The following is a 10,456-nucleotide window of genomic DNA, read 5'->3' as shown; positions in this document are numbered from 1 at the left end:
AGCCCCAGAGGGCCACTCCTCTTTGCCGCTGACCAGGTACATAATGAGCTCTCAACAGTAATTATAGCTGTGAGAATCAGGTCCTCATGTATCCAGCCAGCAACAACACATGTCCTCCTGAATTCAACTATGGCCCGCATCTTACCTCTTAAGCCCTCCTTCTTCCATAGACAACTGGAGGAGGAGGACAGAAGATAGTAGCTAGTGATGGCCACCACAGAGAGACAGCTTTGTGGCAGTATATTGTGTTATTGGTTATTTGGTTCTGCTGGGATGGTATTTTGCACTATGGTATTGTTGACGCGCCTACTTGTGTTGCCCCACCTTTTGTTAATTTGGAACTGCCTACAAAATAGGGCCACTTTTAGGTTTTCCCAGTCCGCCCCTGGCGACATCGGGGTGTCTAATGCACCCTTTACTGGCAATGCCTAAGCTGATTACAAGGCATCACACTCAGCCAACCAGAATCCTACTCCATACTGATGAGGGGCAAGCACCCCGAAACAGCTTTCTACAGATAGGTATTTGGTTATATTACCTTGTCAAATCCCAAGGCTTGTTGGATAGTAAGATCTTGACTTATAGGTGGTGCAGACAAGATGGTTCTCTTTTTTTGGGATATACTTTTTTTGCATATTCGCCTCCTGTGGAGCATTGCCAATTAGTTGTCATACCCTGGGGTACTTCCAGTAAGTCTCCATACAGGACTAGTAGAGTGCGGATAATTTTTGACTCACCTTGGTGTATTGGAGAATCCCATTGGTTCCATAAATGTCCAGAATTGTGCAAGCGAAAAATGCCCCATTGTTATCGAAGGCCACATGATTTTTTTGTACATGGACATTGATGCCAGAGGAAAATCATGCAACGCCCTGATATGCCCCTCAGTTTTATTTGTGGCCAGAGTTTCCAGAGGAAGTCTCCTATGTGTCTAACAATGGCTCTTTATGTAGATACTGCGAGGTGCCAACATAGATGCCAACATAGATGCCAGATATAAAACACCCAGACGCTATTTTTATGTTATACGCTCATTGAAGGAAATCCCTTTGCTATTGAATATTGTTGGATGATATTTTAGGTCTTTTGAGAGCAGGAATACAATCAGTAGTTACAGTATATTCACTACAGTCCCCAGTAACATGTCCCTGACTCAAGATATCCTGTTACTGTACTGGGTTCTTTGAGTGTTTAATATTGATGACCTAGACTCAAGATCTGATCGGTGGGGTCCTACTCCCGGTACCCCTAGAAGCAGACCACGCAACTGCTATGGGACCCAGCACAGAACTTGTTCTTCTCTTCCCCGGATGAAAACATTGCATTTTCAGGCAACTTTATATTTAAATATGTCCGGAGCTACCAGTGAGCAGCGAGCGTTCACAGCAGCCCGATCAAATGGAAGAGATGAGTTCTTTTTTTTGCACAAGCATTAGTAATTCTGGGGGCACCAATGTGGGCATTAATATTACTGGGGGGCGTTAAAGGGGAAATTACTATTGCTGGGGGCATTATTAATTCTGGGCGGTGCTAATGGGGGCATTAATAATTCTGGGGGGCACTAATGGAGGCATAACTATTACTGGGGGCATTATTAATTCTGGGGAGCACTAATGGGGGCAATATTAATTCTGGGGGGCACTAATTAAGGGAATTAATATTACTAAGTGGCACTAATGGGGACATATTAATTCTGGGAGGAACTAATGGGGGCATTAATAATTCTGGGGGCACTAATGGTGCATAACTATTACTGGGGGCATTATTAATTCTGGGGAGCACTAATGGGGGCAATATTAATTCTGGGGGGCACTAATCAGAGCATTAATATTACTAAGGGGCACTAATGGGGGCATTATTAATTCTGAGAGGAACTAATAGAGGCATTAATAATTCTGGGAGGCACTAATGGAGGCATAACTATTACTGGGGGCATTATTAATTCTTGGGGGCACTAATTGGGGCATTAATATTACTAAGGGGGGCATTATTAATTCTGGAGCATTATTAATTCTGGGGGGCACTAATGAGGCGTTTGATAAGAGACTTTGATAAGAAAGTATTACAAAAGGAAGCAGAATGGACATTCAGGCTGCGGACGGTAAGGCCTGAATGAGTATATCTCATATATATGCTTTCTGTAATATATGGTACCATTTTCCTGGATCTAGGAAGCATTGATATGTAGTTTCATACTACCCCGTTCTGCCACATTGAGTTAACCCTTTACTGCCCTTCCTGCCCAGACTAGATATGGGTCTCGTATACAATGTTGAGTTTGACATTGTATATGTTTATAACAACCTATCGGCCCCTGAATAAGTGGAGATAATATCAGACATCTTCTGGGATCGTTCTTTTGATCTGCACCCCTAGAACGAAGTGTATAATGGGTGCTCTATATTTGTCACCCTGTGAATGCTGACAATGTACCTTGTTATGGTTGCCCTGTCCTATATATTAACATACTATACTTTACATGTAGCCTCTACTCTCCCGGATGTACCGTTGTGGCTATTGTCTTAGCTGATAATCGCCGATTGGTCCCTGTTCTAATACCACTTTTGTGTTACGAGTGACGGCTGCCTTGTGGAGCGGAGAAGGTGGGCGGGGCTGTCGTGCGCTGCAGACACTCCCCCCGCCCTCCTATTCGCTGGCAGTAAGTAGTCACGCCTTGTATGGGGAGGGATGTTCCCCATTTAAACAGCTGATGTCGGCGGCCGTATTCACGGCCACCCTAGCGCCGATGCCGCCGCCTGAATACTCTTTGTTTGTTTGCCTGTCCTACAATATGACTCTTTGCTCCTGATGAGCTGTATATTAGCGAAACGCGTAGAGCATGTAGGAAGGGTTGGGACATAGACAGTATATTTATATTTAGCAGGGTAGATAGCCGTCATATGCTAGGCATAATATACTGAGCTACGCTTATTGTGGAGGGGTGAGAGACTTGCTCCCTGAGGGGCAGTTAAATGATATGCCCACAGGGTTGCAAGTGTGCCCCTCTTTCCTAAGCTCAGAGTAGCCTGGCAGCAACATTATGATGTGGCACAATTTCTAAATAGCAGCTTCTCCCCTTGTATTCACATACGATATATTACAGAGGAGCAGCAGGCTATAAGTAGGTACACCTTGGTGCAGCACTATACTCAGTGCTGTGGCAAAGAGCCCACAGTGCTATTGCAGCACGCGCACTATTTCTTTGTGTTGTGTGGTGAACCCATAGACTCTTCCTATTTTTAATATTTATCTTAATAAAAGTTGAAGTTTTATCTTCTTTTTCCCAACGTTTCACAGTACCGTTAGCATTGTTTATATTTGAAACGTAATCCCCCCCCCCCGTTGACCTTCTTCACTGAAATTGATTTATCTAGGTCTTTAATTATCCAGGGATGGCAGGTTTTTTGTCAACTAGCCTCAGTTCGGACAAATGGGATGAGGAAGCTAAGGTAGTATTCTCAGAAGTGCAACTACCAGCTGAAGCAATCACACTGAGCTTATCAGGTTCCTTTAAGCAGCTCACAAACACCTATAAGGACCACGTGAGGGGTTGGTGGGAGACGCAGACCCTAGGAACAGAATTGTACCTGGAGGTCTGCCTATCCCCCTTCAGTCTCCAGAATTCAATAAAAAGTGGGAGAAAGAGTATATTGATGGCTCACTGCGACTTATGACACTCCTCCAGAAGGTTTTCGAGGAGCGTAGTACACGTCTGCTACAAGAGCTAAATTACCAACATAAAAAAATTAGCAGATAATCCTGATTTCGCTCGTAAAGAGCAGTTATTACGGCAAACTATTGAACGGTTTACGTCACAGCTCAAAACACGTAAACACTTTCAATATTTACGCGACACAGCGGACTTCAAAGAAGGTCGCATCTTGGACTTTGGATCCGAGACAGTAAAAATCATTGAAGGAGAAACTGAACCCTCATCATCAGAGGGGGAAACAGAGAGTGAGAGTTTTTCTCGCACAACCGCTCGGTTTCCTATATTTTCATCATCCAGAAGTAGATCACGAGGCAGGGGGAATAGAGGTAGAAGACCACGCCAACGGGGTGTTTTTTTTTAGGGACACCACTGACTACCGACACATTAAGGGACAGGAAAAATCAATAGGGACATTGAATAACGAGGGCCGCAGAGATATTACCTCGAGGGGCAGGGAACGGAGGGATACTGTTCCCTCGGATGATCTTCGGATTATCAACCTATCAGAAAGGGTCCTGAGTCCCTCTGAGATGCAGATTCTAAGTAAAGGCCTCTTATTTGTCCCTACCTGTGCCTTTAACCTCTTTAAATGGGTGAAGGACTTGACACTTTTTGTAAGAAGGCTAAAATGGAGGAAATTCTTTGCAACTCACGATAAACAACAATGCACTGAGTTGGGGGTTAACCCGGATGAGCTGCTACAGGATGTACGCCTACTAGTGGATCTTATGGAAGAAGGGGAAAGAGGTTTAGGTGAGGGGCCCTTCACTACTTTAAAACTCCCATCCACTAAGAACCCATCGATTGGTGACAATACACCCATGGACTTATTCCTAAAAATAGCAATTGATCAATTGCAGGCACTGGAGGGATGTAGGGTTGGCTGGTCAAACCTTTCCAGGTCAGAAACAGAGGCCTTATTATCCCTTGAGCGCGACCCCTCAATTGTCATAAAACCAGCTGACAAGGGGGGGAATATCACTATTATGGGATGGGAACAATATCGAACGATGTGCTTGAACATCTTAAAAGATAGTCACTGTTACAGGGTCCTGGGGTCAAATCATACTGCCAACTTTCTTAAGGAACTAAAGGACATCTTTACCTTGGCACGGAGTGAAAAACTTATTAGTGAGGTGGAATTTCTCTATTTGTGTCCTAAACATCCAGTGGTCCCCTGCTTTTATAGTCTTCCTAAGATACACAAGAGGTTAACTCCTCTAATGGGTAGACCCATTGTCTCTGGGGTGGGGGGCCTCACACAGGGCATTAGCACATATGTGGATGAGGTGCTGCGGCCCTTTGTAAAGGCTCTCCCATCCTATGTGAGAGACAGCATGGATGTGATCAAAAAACTGGAGGGTATCCAGATTGACAATCATACCCTGCTGGCTAGCCTAGATGTGGAGGCGCTCTACAGCTCCATACCCCAGGACATGGCGGCCTTCCTGCAGGAGCGAGGCACACATTTGTGGTGAAATAATGCATTTGTGCTAGAATTACTTCAATTCATTCTTGAACACAATGTGGTTTTTTTCACCACCAGTTCTACCACCAGCTCAGAGGAGTGGCCATGGGCACCAACTTTTGCCAATCTCTACCTGGGCTGGTGGGAACGGAAGGTGGTCTTTGCGGACAACGCCAATAGATGGGCAGGACACATTAGCGTGTGGCTGCGCTTCATTGACGACGTGCTGATTATTTGGTCAGGAAGCTCTGTGGCATTTCAGGAGGAATTTGTGAAGGACCTGAATGAGAATAACTTGGGCCTTCATTTTACATCAGAAATCCACAGGGATAAAATTACTTTCCTAGACCTTATGATCTTTAGGGACACTGAGGGTAACCTAAATACAAGATTATTTCGAAAAGATACCACCACAAACAGTCTGTTACAATGGGACAGCTGCCACCCTTCAGCCCTTAAAAGAGGCATCCCTAAAGGACAATATCTGAGGTTGCGCCGGAATTGTTCTAGGTTACCGGACTATAGGGTGGCAGCAAAGGACCTCCATAATCGGTGTCGAAATAGGGGCTACCCAGATCAGGTCCTCAAAAATGCGTCCCAACACTCTTTGTCGGTAAACCGTGATACGTTGTTACAACCACGTGTGAAGGAAAGCATGGATCAGCAAATCCGCATTGTCGCCACGTTTGATGAAGCCCACGAAAAGGTGCGGGATGTCCTCACCCAATACTGGGGGATTTTACAATCAGACCCAGACGTGGGACATCTGGTGGGTGCCACCCCGTCTATTACGTTTTGGCGGGGCCGCAATCTAAGGGACAGGTTAGTCCATAGCTTCCTGGAAGCTCCACAACATACTACAGGGCTGAATCGTCAGCTGAATGGTAATTTTCGCTGTGGAAGCTGTGTGGCTTGTGCGGCGATTGAGCGGGGAAAAAGCTTTATGAGCACAGTGACACGGAAGACGTTTACAATACTCTCATTTATCAACTGTAGAACGAGGGGGGTAATTTATCTAGCGACATGCATTTGTGGCCTACAATATGTAGGTAAGACCATACGGGAGTTTCGGCAACGGATAGGTGAACATCTTAATGATATCCGAAAAGGGGCCGACACTTCTATTGCACGCCACATCTGTGCCACCCATGATGGAAGGGTGGATGCTGTCAAATTTCAGGGCATTGAGGTGGTTTGTAAACTGCCGAGGGGTCTCAATAAAAGTTGAAGTTTTATTTTATTTTTCCCAACGTTTCACAGTACCGTTAGCAATAACTATTACTGGGGGCACTAATGAGGCATTATTAATTCTAGTGGGGCACTAATGGGGGCATTATTAATTCTGGGAGGAACTAATGGAAGCATAACAATTACTGGGGGCACTAATGAGGCATTATTAATTCTAGGGGGTCACTAATGGGAACATTATTAATTCTGGGAGGTGCTAATGAGGGCATTATTATGGGGGGCACTAATGGAGGCATTACTATTACTGGGGGCACAAATGGGGTGCATTATCAATACTGGGGGTCACTAATGCAGGCATTAATATTACTGGAGGGCACAAATGGGGCATTATTAATACTGGGAGCCACATTATGACATAGCGACTTAACACCCTGTGTTAAACCATGCCCCCACAACCACACACCCTTTGGGGTGTGGCTTAACTTGGCCGATATTTTTTGTTGGGAAAGGTGGCAACCCTAGTGTTGGACTTTCACCAATCAGATGCTGGTGACTGTTACTCAGAATAGGTCATCAGCATAAAACCCCCTTTAGAGAGCCTGAGATTGCTTGGTAGTTGCTGATCAGACAGATCACTGCATTCTGATTTCTCCACAAACTAAACAGAGCTTTTTTTTTGCTTTTTTTTATAGTAATAATAGTACATCATGGACTAAATTCCGCAACCACAGTTCTCCTTACTCCAGTAATAAGTGTAATTACTTATCTCTAGCACCGGGTGGCAGCATTACACTAATTTAAAATTAAATATTTTCAAAAATGTCGAAGAAAAAAAGTAAATGTGCAGGAAAAATATGTTAAAAGGGTTTGATCAGGCAGAAAAAAAAATTGTTAGAAGACATCTAAAATAACAGAAGTCACTCTCACATCACTTCCTGGGTTCCCCTTTGGTTTCGTCCTTTTCAACGCAGACATGTGACTACTGCAGCAGGGGAAGAGGGAAATGTCAGAAGCGGAGTGGCGGGGGAATCCGTAACATATGACCTAATTTGCTATTTTTGATATTTTCTAAATAATCTTTCCTGGCTGCACAACCCTTTTAAAATCTATTGTCCAAAGCTTTACAAGTGATGGCCTGTCCTCAGATTAGGCCACGAAAATCTGATCTTCAGGGGTCCCATATCCTGCTGCACCGCCGCCGATCAGCTGAACTACACAGCTCCGTCCACTGCGCAATTTACATCACTGCGTGGTTCTGGCACCAGGGCTACTGCAGAGCAGTTGATCGGCAGGGTGTCGAGTCAGATTTGGATGGCCTATCCTCTCTGGATAACAGGACCTACAGTGAAGTTCTCCGATCAGCCACGTGGATCTGTGAAAAAAACCCGCTTGTAGACGCCCATTGACTTGCATGTATTGACGTGACACAAGTGCTCGATCCGCCCTTCCCTAGACATCGTCTGTGGAGGGAGAGTCAAGAACTCCCCATACACAAAAGACTGCCAGCCTGTCCCGCCAAAAAAGAGATCAGCTGACAATACACTAATGTGTATAAGGACCTTAAAGGGGTTGTCCAGAATTTTGATACAGGATTTTACACTGCAATCTATACTTGAATCAATCAATCCATTATAATATTTGGCCCTCTATAGCCAAGCATACCATAGTACACTCCACGCCCACCTACAGTATTGATCAGGGGAATTTTTTTACATTTCCACCCACCGAGCAGACCTTAGGTCACCTGTAATGAAAGCTTTATCTTTATGGATCAGGTAGGGCTGTGGCTAGATATTTGCCATAGAGGACAATTAGCTTCTAAATCTGCCTTCGCAATGACTCACAAGTCTGACTACAACAGAGATCTTTATTTATTTATGGGTGAGTAACTTATGGATGAGTAAGGATTTTATAGGATAGAGGAGTCCAGGAAATCTACAGGAAAAAGCAGCTCTTTGAGCACAGCCATCCCATTAAAATGTTTCTGATTATAACAACAATTAAATGGGCTTTACGAACGTTTAATACTGATGAGGATACGTCATCAGTATCTGATCAGTGTGTGTGTGTGGGGGGGTCTTAATCCAGACAACCCCACGATCAGCGACCTCCTCTCAGCTTACAAAGCACAGCGCCATCCTTTGGATAGTGGCTGTGTTTGGTATTGCAGCTCAGGCCCATTCATTTGAGAGGCGCTTAGACCATGTGAGCAATGAATGTGATGTCACATGGCTGCAGCACTCATTGGAGCACCAGGCTCTTAAAAGTACGTTCACACAGCAAAAACCACAGCAGAAAAATGGGGAGGAAGAGTTAAGTCAGAACAGTCAGTGTTAAGACAGTGAAATATGCTGAGGTAGCAGAACACAGCCCTGAAGAAAGTTAGCCAGCAAGATATATTTGAAAAGCATACCAGTGTTGAGAGGAGGTGCGTGAAGAAGCTCTGTGGAGATAAACTGCTTAGGAAGAAGCAGAACATCTGTTCCTGATATTCAAGTCTTCTGGTACCTGGGCAGACTACAAAGAAGAATCTGGATATTGCCACTATACTACGTCCTAGAGTAATATTAATTGTGAGAAGGTAACCTGTGAAAAAGGTCCAGAACAGTCTGATGTTGGGTCCGCGCTGTGGTGGCTTAGAGAAAGAAGTGTTGCACACCTTTTTTGGGATGCTTATGCTGAACTGCCTCATCATTGCCTCCATGCTGCAGGGGACCCTGCCTTGCACCTCACAATTCATCTGCACTAAGGGAACCCTGAACCACCATCAGGCAGGAGAAACCCCAGAACCAGGGTGTGCCCCAAATAGAAGAAAGGTGCAACCTTCCCATCACTGCAGTGTCAGACTGAATAACAACTACAATCAACATCCTTGCTACTGTCACTCCTATCATTTTCCCCTCTCCTGAGCTCACTGCACTATTGATAAAAACGTTACCATTTTTACACCATGTGCATAAGGTGGAGTTTTTAACATTAAAGTCAATGGGAGAGCTGTTGCTGAAGCAGTGGCCGTATAGCTCCTAGATGGGACAAACCCAGGCACTCAGCATATACACAGATATAATACAAAAATGTATATCCAAAAATGTATCTTTATCGAAATCGATAAAACAAATAAATAGATGCATAAATTGGCGAAGACAACCACAACCACATGGAGAGTGCACAAAACACGTCGGGACATCAATACTAATGATCTATTGTTAGGATAGGTCATCAGTTTTAAATACCCGGACAACCCCTTTAAAAGCAAATAAAGTAAAATAAAAAATCATACACATTTAGTGTATGGTGACACAAAAATGGTCATCAATTGAGGAATGCATCGACACTAATACACTAGATCTTATTGTCCTATTCGAGCATATGGCCTCAGTACAGGGGGTGACACCACACAGGACCCCCTCTCTGAGCCAGAAAGGACAGACAATCTGTACGAGTTGCTCCTGTTCTGGCAGATGCAGACCTTTCATTGGAATGGTTGCCATTTAATACAATGCCTCCCTATTAAATCTTTAGCTAGCCACGCCAAAATCAGCCGTTTCCCAGGAATGCCAGGAGCGGGAACTGGGACGATCATCTGATGGGAGGTGCATTCTAAAAAAGGTGGTCTCTGAGACAACCCCTTTAGTCATGTACCTAATTATTTCCATCTCATAAAGTGAAGACATATGCCTAGGTTATGCCATCCCTTTAAAGGGGTCGTCTCACTTCAGTAAATGGCATTTATCATGTAGAGAAAGTTAATACAAGGCACTTACTAATGTATTGTGATTATCCATATTGCCTCCTTTGCTGAATGGATTCATTTTTCCATCACTGCTCGATTGGTGGGGGTCTGACCTCTGCGATCCCCATGCTCGTGCACACAAACTTATTTTTTATCCGTGCCTGTTCAGTTTTGTTTGCGGCCTATATGTGGAACCATTCACTTCAATGGGGCAGCAAAAAAGCAGAAATGACTGTGTGCATTCCAAATGTCTGCATGTTCGTTCCGCAAAAAAATAAAACGTGTCCTATATTTGTCCGCATTATGGACAAGGAGAGGACTGTTCTATTAGGAGCCGGCTGTTCCGTTCCGCAAA

The sequence above is a fragment of the Bufo bufo genome, chromosome 11 (assembly GCF_905171765.1).
Source record: "Bufo bufo chromosome 11, aBufBuf1.1, whole genome shotgun sequence".
Classification (NCBI taxonomy): Eukaryota; Metazoa; Chordata; class Amphibia; order Anura; family Bufonidae; genus Bufo; species Bufo bufo.
Note: the sequence above shows the minus strand (reverse complement) of the source record.